This window comes from Muscardinus avellanarius, assembly GCF_963383645.1.
Source record: "Muscardinus avellanarius genome assembly, chromosome: 4".
In the NCBI taxonomy this organism is placed as follows: Eukaryota; Metazoa; Chordata; class Mammalia; order Rodentia; family Gliridae; genus Muscardinus; species Muscardinus avellanarius.
Window position 1 is genome coordinate 95793765 of NC_137789.1, and position 8925 is coordinate 95802689.

Consider the following 8925-nt stretch of genomic DNA (forward strand, 5'->3'; position numbering starts at 1 on the left):
CCTTCACTGTTGTCTCATGTGGGTTGGCACGGAGCTCTCTTACCCTTGGATACACTCTTTCTCCTTTCCATATGGGTTGATGATCTAAACACAGAGAACAACGGAAGTGTGTGAGAATAATTTTACAGCCTTTGGGGAAGGGGAAGGAAACTTCTTAGCAAGATATTAAAAAGCCACAGGTTCACCGGGCGTGGTGGCGCACGCTTGTAATCCCCGCGCTTGGGAGGCGGAGACAGGAGGATGGCGCAGGTTCGAAGCCAGCTGCGCTGGCTTAAGAGACCCTGTTTCAAAAATATAAAATAGGTCTGGGAGTGTAGCCCGGAGGTAGAAGGGCTTCCAGGAACTGCAGTAACACCAAAAAAAAAAAAAAAAAAAAAAAAAAAAGCCACAGGTTCAACTGCAAAATAAAAGATTCTATCTGGGTGTGGCGGTATGCACCTGTAATCCCAGTATTTGGGAGGCTGAGACAGGAGGGTCTCAGGTTCAAGGCCAGCCTCAGAAAATTAGTGAGACCCTGTTTCAAAATAAAAGGGTGGTGGAGACATTGCAGACTTGGCTCAGAGGTAGAATGCTCTTGAGTTCAATTCCTAGTACCACAAAAACAAAACACAAAATCTTATATAAGACAGTAACTTAAGTTGAAAGACCTGGAAGAAGGAACTCTTCTATATATGTAGAATGCGGTTGAGTAAAGGATATGAATTAAACAGGCTTAAAAGAGAAAAGCTGAATGGTGGTGGTGGGGAGAAAAGATGTTCAACCTTAATGGCCATTTGACATATTGAAGATAAGCAAAATAAGATACTATTTTCCCCCTAAGATTAGCCTGGGTATTATAAACGTTATAATTGCAGACATCTGATATTTGATAGGCAAAATCAGTAGATCCAATGAGATAGAATACTGACTTCAAATTGATCTATACCCAAACATTATTTCTTGTTTTTATTTGTTTATTTATTTTTGTGGTATGGGGGCTTGAACCTAGGGGCATTCTACCTCTGAGCTACACCCCCAGCCTTATTTTATTCTTTATTTTGAAACAGGGTCTCACTAAGTTGCCTTCTGGTCCTGCCCACATACATATTTTAAGATGAATAATCATGCAGAGTGGTGGTGGTACATGCCTGTAATCCTAGTACTTGGATTACCTAGCACTGTATCCTAGGCTGATACAGGAGGATTGTAGGTTCAAGGCCAGCCTCAGAAATTTTGTGAGACCCTGGTGTGTGTGTGTGTGTGTGTGTGTGTGTGTGTGTGTGTGTGTTTTGTGGTACTGGGGGTAGAACCCAGGGGCTTTCTACCCCTGGGCTACGGGCTATACTCCCAGACCTATTTTATACTTTATTTGGAAACAGGGTCTCACTAAGTTGCTGAGGGCTTCACTAAGTAGCTGAGGCTGGCTTTGAACTGTAAGACCCCCGCAGAGGGGAGACCCTCAATCAACCTCGGGATAAGCGATGACGGCAAGAACCACGAGAAACTCTACTTGATGCAAAAGCAGAAGGTAAGAATTTTTATTAGGGGGCCAGTGCACTGGGGCCGATTTGTATCTCACTTAAGAGCAGAGGAGTTCGGCCCCGAGCAACTGAAAGTGTGGATATTTATAGGGAAATGACCACCAGTTAGGGGGGTTTGGGCTAAGTTACATGCGTTTACAAAATATTACAGAATCATTTGAAAAAGTACATTCTGTTGTCAAGTGTTAGATAAGACACTAGGTGTAGTCAGCAGGTTCCCGGCACAGGGCGCGCTGACCCAGTCAATATAGATAAGATGCTAGGTACGTTCCTGGAACAGGGTGGGCTTATTGCATATTTTTCATTTTTACGCTATGCTTCTTAAGCTGCAAGCTGCAACTATTAGCTGACTATTTTAACTATTAGCTGGCTGCTAGGGCTTGCGATTTTTTTTCTAAATGGGGCCTTTCAGAACCTGTGCAATCCTCCTGTCTCAGCCTCCTAAGCACTGGGATGACAAGCGTGCGCCATCACACCCAGCTGTGAGACCCTGTTTAAAAAGGGCTAGAGGTAAGCTGGACGTGTTGGCGCATGCTTGTCATCCCAGCATTTAGGAGGATGAGACAGGAGGATTGTGGTTTGAGGACAGCCTCAGCTACTTAGTGAGGCTCTTTGCAACTCAGTGAGACTCTGTTTCAAAATAAAAAAAAGGACTGGGGATTTAGCTCAGAGGTAGAATGCCTCCTGGGTTCCATCCCTAGTACTGGAAAAAAAAAAAAAAAGGCTGGAGGTGTAGCTAAAAGGTGGAATCCTTCTGGGTTCAACCCCCACCACCACCATATGTGACAGAGATCAGCAGTACATATACTAAAATTGGCATGACACAGAGATTAGTACAGCTCCTGTGCAAATTCATGAGCCATTCATATTTTTAAGTTATGGAATCAACCCACATGTCTGTCAACAAATAAATGGATAAAGAAAATATGGTATTTGATATACACACACAGACACACACAAACACACACACACATATGCTGGAGTTTTGCTTATCCATAAAGAATAAAATTATGCCATTTACAAGAAAAAGGTTGGAAGGGGAGAACATGATTCTAAGTGTGATGAGCCAGACTCAAAAAATCAAGGTTTACATGTTTTCTTTTATGCATAGAAGCTAGAGAGGAAAGAAAAAAGGAAAGAGAAAGGACTTTATGAAAATTAGGAGACCAGTATTGGAAGGGGATGGGGGGGAGAGGAGAGGAGAGAAGAACACAACAAATACTGTTATGTCACCAATAAAAATTTTTAAAAGAAGCCTAGAGAGGAAACAAATGAAGACGACACTGCAGATTAAGGAGAGAAGAAAAGACAATCCAGTAAATTTTGGGGGGACAATTTGTTTTCTATTTGGGGAGAAAACATTTTAAACTTTATTCACCAAATATGATCAAATGATGCAGTCTCTGGACACAGAGAAATAGTGCTGCCGGGGGAGCTGGGATGAGAGGGCTGGAGAGAGGAACCGGCAGGTACGCGGCAACTCCCTTTCCCCACAGTCCAGGATCAAAGGAGGGGACTCTCTACATAGCTTTTTTATTTTTTTCTGGTACTGGGGATTGAACTTGGGCATTCTAACTCCAAGCTACATCTCTAGCCCTATTTTTTTATTCTTTATTTTGAAACAGGGCCTCACTAAGTAGCTGAGGCTGGCTACCAACCTACTATCCTCCTGTCTCAGCTTCCCGAGTACTGGGATTACAAAATGTGTTACCACACCTGGCTCAGGACAAGTGTGTGTGTGTGTGTGTGTGTGTGTGTGTGTGTGTGTGGTAATGGGGATAGAACCCAGAGGCCTTCTACCTCTGGACTTTACTCCCAGACCTATTTTATATTTTTATTTGGAAACGGGGTCTCACTAAGTTTCTGAGAGTCTCACTAAGTAACTGAGGCTGGCTTTGAACTTTCGAGATCCTCTTGTTTTAGCCTACCAAGTACTGAAATTACAAGGATGCATCACCATGCCATGCTTTCTAAACAACTTTTTAAAAATAATAGGCACTGTGTGTTCAGAGAATCAGAAATATTGTTTGTGTGGCTAGGATAAACAAATGTGAAATTAAGTGAAGGAGCATAAAGCTGGAAAGTCAGGAAGGGGTCTGATCATCAGTGGTACCAGGCATCAGGTATCCAACTGTAACACTGAAAATAGAGTTTGGGGAAATTGTGAAGGAGGCAAGCACCAACCAAGTTATTAACAATGGCTTTAATCAAGAATCTGGCTCCTTTGAGGAGTTAGCTGGCCATGGGGGAAGGGATCAACGAGCCACACATCCGGAGAGTCGCATAGAGTCACATGGCGGAGTAGAAGTACCGATATTTTATAGGCATGCTGATTCTCTCTCAACATCTGTAGTCTCACAACCTCTGGAGTATGTCACGTGATGTTTGGAGTTTTGAGGCACCTGGATTCTCACATATCTCCGCACCTGGACAGGAGGTGGAACAGGGGTTCCACCTCTGCGAGGAAGGGAGGGACCTGACCTATCATCCCAGCCTTTGGGTGATATTGGGCGAAGACTGAGTCTATAACTACTTCCTGCTCTCAGGGAACGTTAAAAATGGAGCTTAGTGGGCCCCAGCACTGTACAAGAGAATTTGTCATGAAGCTGTTTTAACGAAGCCCTTTTTAGCCCAGTAAGGTGATGCCAGTTGGGGTCCCCCAGCAGTTTGGCTGCAGTAGGTGTGATGAGGATCACTGCAAAAGGCCCAGTCCTCCATGGTTGGAGATGTTTTGGTTGAAGCGACTTGACGAGGACTTGATCCCTGGCTTAAGGGCCTTGACTGCTGGGTGTGGAGCAGCTTCTTCAGTCTCAGGTTGGGGAAGATATTGGTCAGCATGTCCCCTAAGAAGATGCCTGAGAAGAGACAAGTAAGGGAGATAGGAAGCCAAAGAAAGGGGTCTGGAGGGAGAGTATGATTAACCAAAAAAAAGGGTGACCATACAGCAATTAAAAGGGGCTCATGAAGGTGGGGCTTCGAGGGGTGGCCCTCACAGGCCAGAGCCAGTGGTAGGAGTTCAGGCCACAATACCCACAGCTCCAGAGAGAGTTTTGTTAGATGGTTTTTAAGAATCCCATTTGTTTTTTCTACCTTTCCTGATGACTGCAGTAACTATGGGATATGGTGCTTCCAAGAAATATCAAGGGCTTGTGCCACATGTTGAGTAACTTTAGAAATAAAAGCTGGTCCATTATTAGACTGTAAGGAATTAGGGAGTCCAAACCAAGGGAAGATGTCCAAGCATAGAGCATTGTCCACCATGCTGGCCGTCTCATCCTTTGAGGGAAAAGCCTCTACCCAACCTGTTAGGGTGTCATCTCTCATTTGATGGGTAGGAAAAGAGGAGCAAAGGCCTCCTTCGGGAGAAACAGCAGCGAAAGTAGAACAGGAGGCACTGACTTTACTAATCAGCTGTTGTAGGAGAAGAGACTAAAACAAGGGGCTTAGGAAATGCTTAAGCACTGTAGATTCCACATATAGGGAATTATGTTTTAGGCTAATGACCTTTTTGGCCTAAGCCTCAGGCAGAGCAATCTTGTCCTGTAAAAGAGGGCCTGGAGTGCATGGGCGATTGACTTACCCACTACCTTGAGAATTACCTTGGGCTGCCAAGGATGATAAAGGTTAAGGAATCCGGGAGCTATCAGTCTTCAGCCAGTCCGAGTAGGGCCAGCAGCAGGGCCTGGTCTGGAAGGTTGGTCCCCCTGTGTTGAGGCACCTGGTGATTTCCTTAAGTTTATCATAATTAACCACTTTATGGGAAGAATCCCACATACCATCAAGAAGGCATAATATTATATGGTTTCTCATTTTTATTCCCTCACCCCTAATCCCAGTGGGGATTCTCAGAAGGAACCACAGCTGCTCCTGTAGGGAGTGTGGGTTGATTAAATGGTCAGCCCATTCCCAGGCAGCCTTTACAATATGATCGCATTCATCCGGACTTCAGGCAGAAGTTAAAAGAACATGAAGATCCTGCCATGTTAGATTTATACTTGCACAATGTAAGGGAGGACAGCAGGGTGGGGGGAAGGAGCAGGTTAGAGTGGGAGGCTGTCCTGAGATAAGATGGTGGCTGGGGCAGTAAGGAGAGAACCTGTAGATCAGGATCCTCAGAAGCAGTGCCCGCAACCCAGCCGGGTCAGACTCTGGCTGTGACTCAGCAAAATTGCAGGTTGGCGTGGGCCAAGATGGCAACTGTGTAACATCACAAGAGCGCGACTGTGTAATGTCACAAGATGGTGACCAAGGTGGTGACTGTGACATTACAAGGTAGCAACTACATGCCATCACAAAACGGCGGCGGACGGGAAAATGGCGTCTGATGGGGGAGAGTGGTTGGAGAGAGAGGAGTGCAGGAAAAAAAGCCTGGACATAAAGGACTTTTGACCATTTACCAGACCGTTTACAAAAGTTGCTAACCGTTCTTGGGCCACCACAACCCTTTATCTAACTCGTATCGAGGCCAGACAGGCACTCAGGGCATAAGTCCTCTGCTAGTTTGAAGGTTTGGCTTCCCACAATTGATCCGTGGGTGAGAACAAAGAACAGGAAACAGGCGTCCCTATTTTCTTGATCAATTGTTCGGACACGGAGGTTAAGAGTTTCTGAAAGCCATCTCAATCCCTTCTCAAAACCGAAGGACAACCTGGTCGTCCAGAGGGAGGTCCAAGTGGACCAGGGGACAGTGGGTCATCAAGCGCTTGGATTTCAGGGTCCCAGTGGACCAGCAGAAAGGAAGGAAGGACCCAAGTCTGGAGAGGCAAGAAGTAAGAGGCAAGTCTGGAACTCGCTGACCAAGGGAAGGGGAGAGAGCTTACTCTGTTTGAAAGACCTCTGCAGGGTGCAGGAGCGCTGAGCTGGAACAGTGGCGGTGGGTGCGCAGCTGCGGGGTACACAGAGAGGTGGTGCTAGTGGCAGGTGGTGTCAGTGGTGGCGGCAGCTGGAGCATGAAGCCTGAGCAGCGGTGTGCAGTAAGAGTGGCCATGGTGTCCTCACACTGCCTTGCGAGCCCTGTGCAGGGCAGGCGGAAGTGTCTGTGGTGGGCTGCACTGGCGGCAGGTGGCCAGGCGGCTGGCAGTGTCAGTGGCCGTGGCAGCCACAGGGTGCAGAGCCTGCATTCCATAGCGGTGGTGGCGGCGGCTGTGATGGCAGTGGCAGCAGGCAGAGCCATGCCTGCAGGCTGGGCGCCAGTGCAGGACCTTACGGTTGAGCAGCTGGTGGGTCAGAGAGTCTGGGGCTGAAAAAGAGAGAGAAAAAAAAGGAAAAAAATACAAAAAAATCCTCCTGGGTTTTGGCACCAAATATAACATTGAAAATAAGAGTTTGGGGAAATTGAGAAGCACCAACCTGGTTTTTAACAATGGCTTTAATCAAGAATCTGGCACCTTTGGGAAGTCAGCCGGTCATAGGAGAAGGGACTGATGAGCCAGGCATCCAGAGAGTCGCTTATAGTCCCGGTCAGCCGGCTGAATCACATGGCGGAGAGGAAGTACCGATGTTTTATAGGCATGCCGATTCTCTCACAACATCCATAGTCTCATGACCTCTGGAGTGTGTCTCGCGATGTTTGGAGTCTCAAGTCACCTGGCTTCTCGCATATCTCTACTTCTGGCTTCCGGGGTTCCCCCTCCTGTCCCTGCTGCAGGGAAGGGAGGGACCAAATCTATCACCAACCAAGGAGCCAAGACAGGTTATTAAAGTTTTTATTTTTATTTTTTTACATTAGGGTACTGAAAATGGCTGGTGTACATTGGATGGATGTAAAGTTGGAAGTCGGGAACAATGAAAGATTGTTAACAGTAGAATGATGGGAATGGAGAAAAGGTACATCATTCCCTCAAATATTCCAAGACTATTTCTGAGGACCCACTTAGAGCCAGGTGTAATGCTCGGTCTGGGTGACACAACTGTGAGAAAGACACATGCGGCCTGGACTCTCAGGCTGGTCACTGTGCATCTCAGCTGAGAGGTAAGTCTGCAGTCATAGGGACTTACTGGAGGCTGTACAACAATGTCTCTACACTGTGTCTATAATAGAGATTTTGTATTCAGGGATTGCATGTCCTCCAGGCATTGAATTAACAAATGAATAAAGGGGGTAGGGATAATCCTGTAAAGTGGTGAGACTCTGGGGGGTAGAGGGGTAGGCAACTAGAGTAGTTTGTCTCCTAAAAATCTCCAAATTCAGCAGGGCATAGCAACCCACTCTTGTAATCCCGGTACTTGGAAGGCTGAGATGGAAGGGAGGGGTCCAAGGCTTGGAGCTAGAATCAGCCACTTAGTGACACCCTGTTTCAAAATAAAAAATAGAGAGCCAGGCATGGTGGGTGCCCACTTGTAATCCCAGCATTTGGGAGGCTGAGACAGGAGGACCGAAGTTCATGGCCAGCCTCAGCTGAGTGAGGCCCTTTGCAACTCAGTGAGACTCTGTTTCAAAATAAAGAATAAAAAATAGGGCTGGGGGTGTAGCTCAGAGGTAGAATGCCCCTGGGTTCCATCCCTAGTACCGTCAGAAAAAATAAATAAAAAATAGAAAGAGCCAGGGTTATAGCTCAGGTATGGAATGCCCCCAGGGCTCAATTTCCAGTGAGAGACAGAGATAGAGACAGAGACAGACAAAGAGACACTGGTTTTTATACATACTTGAAAAGTATTTTAGAGGTGGCACAAAGTAAGAGTATAAAAGGCAAGCCACCTAACTTAACTATATTCCATCTTTGTCCTCTGAGTAACCCGTGCAAAACCCACAATGTTAAGGCCTAGAAACCAGAGTGACTCCATGTTTGCACCTACCTTCACCCCTACCTACAACCTGCAGTAACTGAAAATTCCCCTGAACCCTCGCCAGCCAATCTGCTTAAAGGTCAGGTCCCCAGGGGCCTGGAGAACTAACCAGCGTTCTGTTTCCCAGACCACAGCATCCTGAACCTTGACAATTCCTTGGCAATATCCAGACCACGGCGTCCTGAACTTCAACAATAGCTAATCAGTGCCCGACACGATTTGCTAGCCACCTCAACTGAAATGAGCACCTGCTATTGTCCTTTATGTAACGTCTGTGGTTTCTGTCTTTATAAACCCCTAACCCCAGCCAGTCGGTGCGCCCCTCTAGTTTGATTTATAGACTGAGGGCTCCACTGCTGGCCAGCTAATAAAGGCTTCAATTGGCACATTCCCTTGGACTCTCGAGTCTCTCATTTCTCACTAAACCTGCGTACAACATTTGGAGGCCCCAGCAAGATTTTTTGAAGAAGTTCAGAGCTCTCAGTGGGAACCAAATTTTGCCTCCACTCGTGGTCCTTTGGACTGGCCGAGGGGGTGAATGGAAGCTTCTGCGATGATATTTCTCAGCCTCATCCCCCGACACCACCCAAATCCACAATCGCATGCCCTCTGGTGAAGC